We start from the raw sequence: 14,349 nt of genomic DNA on the forward strand, positions 1-14,349 counted from the left end.
TTGGACACAACTGTATGTTATAAGGTTCATGATCTAACAAGAAACCAAGAGTTTCCAAATGCATCAAGTTTATGCATAAATGCCAAGGTGGGTTTGGAGTCTCCAACCTCTCTAAATATGTTACAGCTATACAAATTACTCCATCTGGGTAAGCCTCCCTGTGGGTAGACCTGGAAACATTTTAATAATCCTCAGTGACCCCCAGCCACTTCCCTTGCTCCCATTCCAGTCTATGAGTCCTTAATATGGAACACCACTGAAAACTTCAGTAAGCTTCATTCACCACACCTGCCCCTGCTACCATTTTGTGGTAACCTCATCCTCTCCTGGCCTAGAATCACCCAGAGTCTTCCACTGGTGGAACTTCCACAAATTCAAATATACTTACTCTTTTACCAATGGCTGCTTAACTTAGTTGGCCAGAAATTAGGGCGACATTCCAGCCCCCCCCCCCTCCCCAGAACTCTTTTGCTATGTACAAAAGAAACCCTAGCTTACCTCAATGATTGCATATAGGGACCTTATCACAAAATGATCAACCACCTCTCCCACACTGATGTCCACCATTTATTCCAGGCTTTACTGTCTAACCAAACTAAGCACATTTACAGTCAGGTCCATAAATATTGGGACATCGACACAATTCTAACATTTGTGGTTCTATACACCACCACAATGGATTTGAAATGAAACAAACAAGATGTGCTTTAACTGCAAACTGTCAGCTTTAATTTGAGGGTATTTACATCCAAATCAGGCGAACGGTGTAGGAATTACAACAGTTTGCATATGTGCCTCCCACTTGTTAAGGGACCAAAAGTAATGGGACAATTGGCTTCTCAGCTGTTCCATGGCCAGGTGTGTGTTATTCCCTCATTATCCCAATTACAATGAGCAGATAAAAGGTCCAGAGTTCATTTCAAGTGTGCTATTTTCATTTGGAATCTGTTGCTGTCAACTCTCAAGATGAGAGCTGTCACTATCAGTGAAGCAAGCCATCATTAGGCTGAAAAAACAAAACAAACCCATCAGAGAGATAGCAAAAACATTAGGCGTGGCCAAAACAACTGTTTTGAACATTCTTAAAAAGAAGGAACGCACCAGTGAGCTCAGCAACACCAAAAGACCCGGAAGACCACAGAAAACAACTGTGGTGGATGACCGAAGAATTTTTTCCCTGGTGAAGAAAACACCCTTCACAACAGTTGGCCAGATCAAGAACACTCTCCAGAAGGTAGGTGTATGTGTGTCAAAGTCAACAATCAAGAGAAGACTTCACCAGAGTGAATACAGAGGGTTCACTGCAAGATGTAAACCATTGGTGAGCCTCAAAAACAGGAAGGCCAGATTAGAGTTTGCCAAACGACATCTAAAAAAGCCTTCACAGTTCTGGAACAACATCCTATGGACAGATGAGACCAAGATCAACTTGTACCAGAGTGATGGGAAGAGAAGAGTATGGAGAAGGAAAGGAACTGCTCATGATCCTAAGCATACCACCTCATCAGTGAAGCATGGTGGTGGTAGTGTCATGGCGTGGGCATGTAAGGCTGCCAATGTAACTGGTTCTCTTGTATTTAATGATGATGTGACTGCTAACAAAAGCAGCAGGATGAATTCTGAAGTGTTTCGGGCAATATTATCTGCTCATATTCAGCCAAATGCTTCAGAACTCATTGGACGCCACTTCACAGTGCAGATGGACAATGACACAAAGCATACTGCAAAAGCAACCAAAGAGTTTTTTAAGGGAAAGAAGTGGAATGTTATGCAATGGCCAAGTCAATCACCTGACCTGAATCCGATTGAGCATGCATTTCACTTGCTAAAGACAAAACTGAAGGGAAAATGCCCCAAGAACAAGCAGGAACTGAAGACCGTTGCAGTAGAGGCCTGGCAGAGCATCACCAGGGACGAAACCCAGCGTCTGGTGATGTCTATGCATTCCAGACTTCAGGCTGTAATTGACTGCAAAGGATTTGCAACCAAGTATTAAAAAGTGAAAGTTTGATTTATGATTATTATTCTGTCCCATTACTTTTGGTCCCTTAACAAGTGGGAGGCACATATGCAAACTGTTTAATTCCTACACCGTTCACCTGATTTGGATGTACATACCCTCAAATTAAAGCTGACAGTCTGCAGTTAAAGCACATCTTGTTCATTTCAAATCCATTGTGGTGGTGTAAAGAGCCAAAAATGTTAGAATTGTGTCGATGTCCTAATATTTATGGAGCTGACTGTATGTGGAATTACACCCCAAAACACATTCTGCTACTTCTCCTGAGTGTGGGGATACCACATGTGAGACTTTTGGGAGCCTAGCTGTGTTTGGGGGTCAAAAAAGGAAAGCCCACCCGGATTTCAAAGGGTGTAATTTCCTCTTTTCACTTCCTGAAAAAATATATTATGCTACCTCTACTGAGTAAGGGGAAATCATGTGAGACTTTTAGAGAGCCTAGCTGCACTATCTGGGCATTTCAGGGCCTCTCAAACAGTTATAGTTCGTGTAATGAGGAAACAACGCCCTTTAAAAGCTTGAAGGTGCTTATTGGATTTTGGGTTCCCGTACGTGGCAAGACTGCCAATAAATATTACATGTGGTATCTTCTCCCTTCAGGAGAAGTAGAAAAATTTATTTTGGGGTGTAATTCCACATATACTCATGGCATGTGTGAGCAATGTATCATTCAACTGACAACTTTGTTTAAAAGAGAAAATATATATTTTTAAGCAGAGGCCCTAGAGAATAAAATGGTGGGACACGCACGCACGCACGCACGCACGCACACACACACACACACACTTTGTGGGAAAAATACACTTTTTATTTTAATATGCACAAAAGCAAAAAATAAAACCCAATTGTTTGGGCAAATATAAATGATGATGCTATGCCGAGTAAATAGATACCAAATATGCCACACTTTAAAACTGTGCATGCCTGTGCAATGGCAACAAACTGTGTAAATGTTTATTATACATAGGCGAAGCTTTACAAGCCTTTACAGGTTACTACCTTAGATTTGCACAGGAGGTCTTAGTGCTAGAATCGCTAGCCTCGATCTTACATTCACGATCATATGCATTGTGCAATCGCTGTTTACAACCAAGGCAGAACCGACGCACGCATTTGCCATTGCACGTGAGCATGAGGGAATGGGGCATTTTAAATTTTTTTTTTTTCTTACAGTGTCCCTTTATTTTATTTTTTTAATCACTTTTATTGTTATCACACGGATTGTAAACATCCCGTAATAGCAAAAGGTATTGACAATATAACTTTTTATTGAGAAATCTGGGGTCTATTAGACCCAGATCTCTTCTCTTCCCTTAACAGAATCTGATCACACCAAGATCAGTATGATCAGATGCTTTCCAAATTTAAAAATGGCACCATTTACATCTGGTGAAACCAGAAGTAGTGAAATGCTCATTGTTTCTGGTTTCATAGACCATAGAGATGCTCAGAGCTGTTCAGGTCTCTGATAAGCTCTATGGTCAGTAGGGAGAACCAAAGAAAGCCGTGGAGGGGCGCCCCTGCCCTCTGCTTGTAAAAGCAATCCAGCGGCCAATTAGCCACTAGGATTGCATTTACATGATAGCCAACCGCTGGCTGGAAAAAAAACCAAAAAAAAAAAAAACAATACCAGGATGATGCCTGTAGATGCAGGCATCATCCTAGTATAACCACTACCAGTATGTGGTTGGTCCCTGTTGGGCATATATTGTTTTTTTTGTGGTTTTTTTTTATGTAACCTGTGGGCTGAATGAAAAAAAAAAAAATCTCTGCCTGAAAAAGTGTGTGGTATGCCCACCATTAGAATATGCCGCCCTGCCTCCCCCCACTTCTAACGTTGAGAAAACATGAAATTTATTTCATTCAGTCCGAGGGCTGAACAAAAAATGTGGATGAAGAAATCTCTGCCAAAAAAAAAAAAAACACAATGAAGAAAAAATATATATGTGGAAGCATAGAAGCGATCCACCCATCCACTACTCTGTGTCCTCATGTTTGTGCAAATAAGTTTTTTTTTTTGTTTTTGTGTCTTTTTTGTTTTTTTAAACTGCAGATGATAAATTTCATCCAGCAGTGATGTACGCACTGATGTATATTTTGAGAGCACACCCTGTTGCTGTCAGAAACAGATCGGTGCTGAAGCCAAATGGCGTTCCTGCAAAGAAAACAACGGTTAACAATAAAACACAGTAACAATAAAACATTAACTCAATAAGACAACTATTTTAATTGAAATCTGTGCCAAAAAGTATGAAAAAAAATATATGCTGAAGCAGAGGTGTGATCCGCCCACTGACCACCCCAGGCCCCCATGCTTGGGCAAATACGTTTTTTGTTTTTTTTTTTAACTGCAGATGATAAATCTCATCCAGCAGCGCTGCACGCACTGACATATTCTGAAAGCTGTCTGAATAAACAGATCGGTGCTGCAGCTTAATGATGTTCCTGCAAAGAAAACAACAATGGTTAACAATAAAACACAGTAACAGAACATTAACTCAATAGAACAACTAATTTTTTTAACTTTTTTTGTAACTTAAAAAAACAGTAAAATTTCAGGACTGATTTTTAGGGTCTCTGAAATTGCTATAGCCAGTTTCCTGACTACCTAACATCTTTCAAAACCCTGGGTAAATACATTTGCAAGAAAAAGTATGTGAACCCCTTGGAATTACGTGGAGTTTTGCATGAATTGGGCATAAAATGTGCTCTGAACGTCATCTAAGTCACAACAATAGAAGAACACAGTCTTCTGAACATAATACTACACAAACATTAGATGTTGCCATGGTTTAATTGCACATAACATGTAAACATTCACAGTGCAGGGAGGAAAAAGTATGTGAGGCCCTAGCTTAATGACTTCTCCCAGAGCTAATTGGAGCCAGGAGTGAGCCAACCTTGACTCCAATCAGTGTGATGATATTGGATGTGTTGCTGACAGCTGTCCTGCCCTTAAAAAACACACACCTGTTTTGGGTTTACTGGTTTCAAGAAGCACTGTCTGATATGAACCATGCCTCGCAGAAAAGAGCTCTCAGAAGACCTACGATCAAGAATTGTTGACTTGCATGAAGCTGGAAAGGGTTACAAAAGTATCTCCAAAAGCCTTGATGTTCATGTGTCCAAGAGGGAGCATCATGGTTTGGGGCTGCTTTGCTGCCTCAGGGCCTGGACGGATTGTTGTCATTGATGGGAAAATGAATTCCAGAGTTTATCAAGACATTTTGCAGGAAAACATACGACCATCTGTCCGCCAACTGAAGCTCTGCAGAGGATGGGTGACGCAACAGGACAATGACCCAAACCATACAAGTAATTCAACAAAACAAAGGCTGCAACAACACAGAATACGCCTTCTGGAGTGGCCCAGTCAGAGTCCTGACCTCAACCCGATTGAAATGCTGTGGCATGACCTTAAGAGAGCGATTCACACCAGACATCCCAAGAATATTGCTACACTGAAACAGTTTTTTGAAGAGGAGTGGTCCAAAATTACTCCAGATCGTTGTGCAGGTCTGATCTGCAACTACAGGAAACGTTTGGTTGAGGTTATTGCTGCCAAAGGAGGGTCAACCAGTTATTAAGTCCAAAGGTTTACATACTTTTTCCTCCCTGCACTGTGAATGTTTACATGTTATGTGCAATTAAACCATGGCAACATCTAATGTTTGTCTAGTATTATGTTCAGCAGACTGTGTTCTTCTATTGTTGTGACTTAGATGACGTTCAGAGCACATTTTATGCCCAATTCATGCAAAACTCCATGTAATCCCAAGGGGTTCACATACTTTTTCTTGCAACTGTATGTACCCTAGACTATGCTATACGCTATGCTAATACTCCACTTGTGTGTGGTAGAGATGGAAGCAGTCCTTGAAGCATAGACCAGGTTGGCAAGGACAGGAGGGGTAAAAAAAAAAAAAACACAATTTTAAATCTGCTATAGGCATGACAACTTTTTTGGGGTGACTTGGGTCAGGGTACCAGGAAGGACATCCAGAAAATGCCTCTGATGCAGCTGGTTAATTGAACCTGGATTTGGGGATTGGGACAAAGCACCTTCTGGATACAAAAAGGGCTGCAATGATCTCCTGAAATTTTAGGAAGGATCCACTTCTTCCAGTTGCTTTGTAAAGCACAAAAGCGTTGTACAGAGCCAACTGAAATAAATATAGACACTTTTTTTGTACTAGCGTCTGGCTTTATGGGTAACTAAGTACAGCTTCATCTTCTGATCATTGAAAGCCACCCCTCCCATGTTAAGGTTATATGGGGGGCTTATCAACACCACCAGATACCTTGCAAATTTGGACTGTTGTATCTGTGTGAATGGAAGACAGGAAGAAAACATCCCGTTTGTCCTTCCACTTCAGTGCAAGAAAGTCATAATTTCCCAAGCATTCTTTCCTTTCTTTCTAAGTGGGGTATTTAAAAGCCATGGGGGGGGGGGCCCTAAGACTAGGTCATACGATACATGAGCCAGTTCCAAGATTGTATAAGTGGTACGCTTGCATAGTAGTTGTCCATGTACAAGTGGTGCCCCTTTCGGAACAAGGGTGACACCAAGTCCCACACGATCTTGACACTGCTCCTCATGTAGTCTGGGCATCTGAGGGCCTCCAGTGGTGGAATGCTTTACACCACAGCATCTGATGCTTTGCATTGCACTTGGTGATGCAAGGCTTGGATGCAGTTGCTCAGCCATGGACACCCATTCCATGAAGCTCTCTACGCACTGTTGTAGTGCTAATCTGAAGGGCACACAAAGTTTGGAGGTCTTTAGCTATTGAGAGCGACCAATTCTTTCACAAATGTTTGTAGAAGCAGTCTGCATACATAGGTGCTTGATTTTATATACCTGTGGCCATGGAAGTGATTGGAACACCTGAATCCAAATGATTTGGAAGGGTGTCGCAATACTTTTGGCAATCTAGTGTACATTATAATTATTGTACAAGAGTTATAGAACACCAAAAGTTTGAGCAGCGCTTTACAACATGAAGGCAGATAGTTTAGTTACATAATTCAATACATGAGGAATCAAAGGGCTCTCTTCTCATTAGCGCTTACAATATAAAAAGGGAAGGTCAAGTGACACTGCGGGGATGAGCTGATGGAGAAGGTGGAGGCGGGATAGGCTTCTCTGAAGAGAAGGGTTTTCAGGGATAGTCTAAAAGTGGACAGAGTAAGAGATAACTTCATAGATTGGGGTAGGGAGTTCCATAAGATGGGAGAGGTTTGGGAAAAGTTCTGAAGGCAAGTATGGGAGGAAGTGAAAAGGGAGCTAGAAAGTAGGAGGAACGAAGAGAATAACTTGGTTGGTATTTTGAGACTAGGTTAGTGATGTAGCTGGGGCCACAGTTGTGGGTGGCTTTGTAAGTTATTGTTAGTATTTTGATATATCACTGCATGTATATACAAGAGAGCCATGCAATGGTGACCTTGATATCATAGAATGACATATGTGCTTACTAGTGTCATGGATACTGGTAAGTGAACTGCCTTTATTGGACCCTTAAAGTGATTCTAAAAGCAAAAGTTTGTCTAAAAATAAAAAGGAGGTTACATTTACGTGCTCTGAGCAATGATTTTGCACAGAGCCGTTCCTTGCCTCCTCTTCTGGATTCCCCATGGGCACTGTCCACTCCTCTTCTGCTCTGAGTGCCCACTTGCTCTCCTGAGCAGGGCTGTGCGCGTCCATAGACACACACAGCGCAGTTCAGCCATGCTCCCTACTCCCTCCTCATTGCAAGATTTGACTGATAGCAGGAGCCCATGGCAGAAAAGGCTTTGGCATATTTTTTTACCTTTATGAAGGGGATGCATTAACTTAAAAAAGTTTTGACTTTAGAACCACTTTAACCCCTTCACAACTAGGGGTAAAACAAATCTTAAAGCCTAAGCACAACTGTGACATGTGTTAGCAAAACTGTACATATCACAACTACTTTTTGCATCCAGGTGGATTATATCTTGTTTTTTGAGGACAAATTGGGCTTTCATTTGGTGGTAAATGGTAATGGAAATCTCCTGATTTTTTTTTTTTTTATTAAAGGAAAACTGACCCAAAATAGTACAAAAAAAAAATAAAAAATTTTATAATTTAGTTGTATATGTCTTGGTACTACCATAACCAACCACCAAAGAACCCCCCAAAATAATTTCTCCTGCTCCTGATGATCGCAGCGACACCACGTGTGTGTTAGTTGTTGTTTGTACCTGTAGTACGGCCCAGAAACAATAGTGCGCATTTTGCTTTTTTGTTTTTTTTTTTTTATCCTGCCACTAACATGACCAAAAAAAAAAAAAAAAACACTGACCCTGACCTTTTATCCTGACCTTGATCCAAACACCAATTCTTGCACTGACCTAGATCAAACCTTGATCTAAGTATTTTTATATTTTATTATTTTTATTTAGAACAACAGTAAATACAATGTATCTCTTAACAAGGGGGCGGGCTTCACAGTGACTGATCACTGTGATATCTACTCTGAGGCTTTCACAGCGATCATGTGACCTGGAATTGGGCGTTCCAGGTCTCGATCGTTAGAACGGGACATGGGGCTCTCACGGACACCCCGGTCATTGTGCTGGGAGCGTGCCATGTGGCGCAATCCCAGCACAAAGTCAGGTAGGCCAATTAGCAGCCCCACAAAAAAAAAAAAAGCCCAGTGGGGCAGCTAATTTGCATATGCTCAGCACCAAGGGGTTAAGGTGTGTGTGCGCGCTAAAGGCTGAATACGGAGAAGGGACTGATGTGTGCATTAGAGGTAGGATCTCAATGCCCTATTTGTCTAAAACAAAGTTGCAATCTTGTTAATTCCTTTTGCTACTGACAAAAATGTACACCTCTTTAAAACACCATCAAGCTGGCCACAGATGAGCCAGTTTTTTTTCATTCAACTAAAGGGTTGAAAGGGAAAAAAACAGAAAAAAAATGACGATTCCACATCTATACAATCTAGGTGGAGAGTGGAATCAAGTCAGTTTTTTTTTTTCCGTTCAACTCTCTAAATTATAAAAAGGGCACAATTTCAATGTATAGGGAAGGGGGGGGGGGTGGGGGAATTTTGACTCACCTGTACATTCCATACGTACAGTACAGGACACAGGCAGAGTATTCGTAGACCCTGGGTTATAGACTTGTCCCTTTAGGTGATTGGACAGCGGCATGTTTTTGAGAATATTCCCCCCTGGGCACCTCCCACATAACATGGAATGTTTTCGGGAACAAACTGCACCAAACTGCATGGTGCTGCAGTACTATTCAATTTGGTGCCTTTGGGGTACCATGAACATTTCATTAGCATCTGCAAGGTCAACATATTCACAAACGCACACAGAACACTCCTTTCCCTCACCGCATTATAGAGTGAACTGGCCCTCGTCCCTGCATTGCTTGGTTTCCCCAAGCAATGCAGGGGCATACAGCAGGTCTGGCTTGCTGGAAACAGGTCAGTGGTTGTCTCCTAGTAGTCTGAATATGTCTGTGTACCAGGTTCTTCAAGCCAAGTCTAACAGATTCATGGTCTTCTATTGCTCTATCTTGTAGAGCAGATGAGGTAGAATTTGCACTGCAGGGCATAAATTAGCCTGACCCGAAACCAGAGGATTATCGAGGCATTCGATGCCAGTGCTAGAAGGTCCTTGGTCCTGTTCACAAACAGATAAAATTTTTATTGAATCTGGAGGCCAGGGTATAAACATCCAGGATCCCCCATTACTTTTATATTGGGTTGAAGGCTTAGAGGACATCCAGCTGGTGGTGACTGAGGTAATCCACTTTCCAGTTGTCCACTCCGGAGAGGAGGACCGCAAAGATTGCTGGACAGCGAGTCTCTGTCCATAAGATTATCTGGTTTGCGTCCTTCAAGGCTGCATGACTCCTTGAGCCGCTTGATGGTTGATGTAGGCCAGGGGCGTGGCATTGTCTGACTGCACCCTGACTGTAGAAGGGGGTCCAGTATTGCACAGCCATCCTTATTGTTCTGAGCTCTAGGGTGTTGATGGGAAGCTTGGTTTCGACCAGTGATCATATTACCTGGTTCATGAGGGCCGTCAACATTCCTCCTCATCCTGAAAGACTGGCATCTGTTGTTATCACTTTCCAGTGGAAAGCAAAGGAAAAAAAAAAGAAAGAATAAGGACTTCCCCACTGTTAAGGCTGGGCTGGAGAAATTCCTTGTTTGGCTGGACAGGAACATGGGTAGGTCAAGAGAATGAACATGCCTTTTCCAGGTCAACAAGATGTTTTGGAGAGGTCTTGAATTAAACTGGGCGAAGGCAGCTACCATGAGACTTAGAAGTCTCAAGAAGCATCTCTTTGTGGGATGTCACGGACCTCAATTCTGGAGCAAGAGCTCTAAGAGAGAAGTTTCTTCTTTGGAAGAAAAACCTTTGCTTTAAATGTGTCCAAGACCAGACCCAAGTATTCCAGGTGAATAAAAGGCTAGAGAACAGATTGATTACCCAATTGAAAGCCTAGAGAATATGAATTGTCCTATAGACATTTACAGACAGCAGAAAGGGAGATTAATCCTTTAGGAGAAGGTCATTCAGATATCCTGCGACCTAGACGCCCTGAGTTTTGAGAGGAGCAAGAAGCGGTGCTTGGACCTTTGCGAATAATCAGGGAGCAGAGGACAGGTGAAAAGGTATTGCAACAAATTGGAAATGACCAAAATGACCAACTGCCACTGCAAGACGAAAAAAACCACTGATGAGGTAGATAAATAGGAATTTGCAGATAGACATCCAAGATGCATATGGATACCAGGTATTTCCCTTGCCTCAGAAAGGCAATAACCAACATTGCAGACTCAATGGGAAATTTGGCATATTGAAGGTATTTGTTGAAGGATTTTTAGGTCCAGAATAGGATGAATGCCCTGATGGGCTTTGATAGCTTGAACCGAAGCCTTTGAATGTGTGTTGTGGAGGTACTGGCACAACTACTTCCTGGGACAAGACATGGGTCCAGGGCAAATCTGACTGTCATTGGGCAGTTTTTGGTTTATCTGGGGAGGAGAAAGTGGTGAGGGTGTCGAGTTTTGAACTCTATTTTTTACTACTTTGAAACCACTGATTGAACCCACAGGTCTGGTATGTATGGGACCCAGAGAGAGGCAACAGATGTCCCCTTACTCTTAGGAGTGAGTGTGCCCCTTTAATGGGAAGAAGACTGGGTAGGATGATTAGGTGCTCTGCTCCTAATCGCTTCTGCTGAGGTGACAGCTTCTGAGGAGGGTTTGGGATTTTCTGATGTGGAAGTATAACCTTCCTGTGACATCTTCAAGAAACATGTCAAGTGCTCCCCCAAAAAGATGTCCTCCTTCAAAGGGCATACGTGTAAGCGATTTTCACAGGCAGCTTCAGCTTTCCATGGTTTGAGTCACAAGATTCTGTGCATGTGAATAGAGATGAGACATTCTGGAAATTTGTGTTATTACTTGTTCTAAGGCAGGGGTCTGCAAGCTGCGACCAGAGGTTCAGATGTGGCCCTTTGCTAGCCTTTATCTGGCCCTCGGGGCACTATTCCTCCCAATGATATAAAGGAGTATTCCTCCCACTAACACCAACAATGGAGCACTATTGATAACACTTCTGTGGTACTATTCCTCCCATTAATACCAATGATGGGACACTACTCTTCCTCCTACTGACCATCATCCCTGAGGCCATGTCATTGATGCTGGGCCCGAAACATTTTCTACCCCCACTGGCCACACTCCGGCTCTCTTAAAGTCTGAAGGACCATAAATAGACCCTTTGTTTGAAAAGTTTAGAGACCCCTGTTCTAGGGCATCCACACAAAGGAGCAAAGCAGAAGGTAGTTGCAGTAATTGCACAATTAAAGAATATATAAACCCAACATTTCATATTCCAGACATGCACCTGCTGTACCATGTATTTGAATGAAAAAGGATCCTGCTTTCCTTGTATTGTCTCCTTTGTGTGAAATCCCTGGTGTTCCTGTCAGTCCCTCTGCTTTCCCATTAAAAATTGACTACACTAGGCATGAGAGGACGCCATGGTCAGTTCTCTAGCTGTGCTCTCCTTCAATGATCAGACTTCTGCCAACACACCTACCCTGCACAGGCTTTCACTGGGAAGATCAGTGTGTCTCCTCTACCCCCCTCCCCGGCTCTTATGCAATTGAGAAAAGAGTGTATGTGATCACTTACAAAAAAGGGAAAACAGTGTATATAATGTTTTTCTTATATCTACAGTGAAGGAAATAAGTATTTGATCCCATGCTGATTTTGAATATTTGCCCACTCACAAAGAAATGATCAGTCTAAAAATCGAATGGTAGGTGTATTGTAAAACTGAGATACAGAATATCAACAAAAAATGTAAAAGAAATGCATGTCTAACAAATTATGCACTGATTTGCATGTTCATGAGGGAAATAAGTATTTGCTCCTCTTCACAAAACATGACTTAGTACTTGGTGGCAAATCCCATGTTGGCAATCACAAAGGTCAGACGTTTCCTGTAGTTGGCCACCAGGTTTGCACACATCTCAGGAGTGATTTTGGCCCACGCCGCTTGGCAGATCCTCTCCAAGTCATTAAGGTTTGGTGACTGACATCTGGCAACTCAAACTTTCAGCTCCCTCCACAGAGTTTCAATCGGATTAAGGTCTGGAGACTGGCTAGGCCACTCCAGGACCTTAATGTGCTCCTTCTTGAGCCACTCCTTTGTTGTCTTGGCCATGTGTTTTGGGTCATTGTCATGCTGGAACACCCATCCATGACCCATTTTCAATGCCCTGGCTGAGGGAAGAAGGTTCTCACCCAAGATTTGACGGTACATTGCCCTGTCCATCGTCCCTTTGATGCGGTGCAGTTGTCCTGTCCCCTTAGCAGAAAAACACCCCCAAAGCAGAATGTTTCCACCACCATGTTTGACAGTTGGGATGGTGTTCTTGGGGTCATAGGCAGCATTCCTCCTCCTCCAAACATGGGGAGTTGAGTTGATGCCAAAGAGCTAGATTTTGATCTCATCTGACCACAACACTTTCAACCAGTCCTCCTCTGCATCATTCAGATGTTCAGTGGCAAACTTCAGACGGGCCTGGACATGTGCTTTCTTGAGCAGAGGGACCTTGCGGGCACTGCAGGATTTCAATCCTTGTCGGCGTAGTATGTACCAATTGTTTTCTTGGTGACCGTGGTCCCAGCTGCCTGGAGATCATTGACAAGATCCTCACATGTAGTTCTGGGATGATTTCTCACTGTTCTCATGATCATTGACACTCCACGAGGTGAGATCTTGCATGGTGCACCAGACCTAGGGAGACTGACAGTTGTTTTGTGTTTCTTCCATTTGAGAATGATTGCACCAACTGTTGTCACCTCCTCACCAAGCTGCTTGGCGATAGTTTGGAAGCCCAGTCCAGCCTTGTGTAGCTCTACAATCTTGTCCCCGACATCCTTGGACAGCTCTTTGCCATGGTGGGGAGTTTGGATTCTGATGTTTGATTGCTCCTGTGGACAGGTGTCTTTTATACAGGTAACAAAATGAGATTAGCAACACTCCGTTTAAGAGACTGCTTCTAGTCTCAACTTGTTACCTGTATGAAAGACACCTGGTAGCCAGAAATCCTGCTGAATGATAGGGGATCAATTACTTATTTCTCTCATAAACATGCAAATCAGTGCATAATTTGTTACACATGCATTTCTTTTGAATTTTTTGCTATTCTATTTCTCAGTGTTACAATACACCTACCATTTGATTTTTAGACGGATCATTTCTTTGTGAGTGGGCAAACATTCAAAATCAGCAGGGGATCAAATAATTATTTCCTTCACTGTATACATTAATGTTTTACCTTTCATTTCTGTTTTAAACTGAATGCGTTGTTCATTCCCTAGTCCCTAGATCAGCGGTTCTCAACCTGGGGGTCGCGACCCCTTTAGGGGTCGAACGACCATTTCACAGGGGTCGCCTAAGACCATCGGAAAACACATATTTCCGATGGTCTTAGGAACCGAGACACCGCTCCTCTGACTCAGTCGATGTGTGGGCGGGATGATACGCTGCCCTGTCACCTGGCCACACCTCCGGGATCACTCAACAGCTCCGCCTCCTCTCCGCTGATTGGCCACCGGAACTGTAGCTCAGGAGAGGCACACAGGCGGCCAATCACCGGCGAGGAGGTGGAGCTTGGAGAGGAGGAGCCGAGCGGCAGCGCGCGTAGATCTAAGAAGATCGAGGGAGCTGCCGGAGTAAGTGAAGAGGAGAGCGGCCAGAGAAGGAAGACAGCTGACAGGTAAGTGAGAGAGCGAGCCCAGGCTGCAGCAGGGGTCAGCAAG

General features: G+C 43.0%; 1 protein-coding gene across 2 annotated transcripts in view; it reads right to left on the reverse strand.

Moving 5' to 3' along the window:
* The window catches only part of PDCD6 (programmed cell death 6), a 58,975-nt gene that overhangs the window by 12,438 nt on the left and 32,188 nt on the right, over positions 1–14,349 (reverse strand). The window lies entirely within an intron of this gene.

This window comes from Staurois parvus, unplaced genomic scaffold (assembly GCF_062004578.1).
Source record: "Staurois parvus isolate SC_StPar_1 unplaced genomic scaffold, SC_StPar_1.0 ptg000772l, whole genome shotgun sequence".
NCBI lineage: Eukaryota > Metazoa > Chordata > Amphibia > Anura > Ranidae > Staurois > Staurois parvus.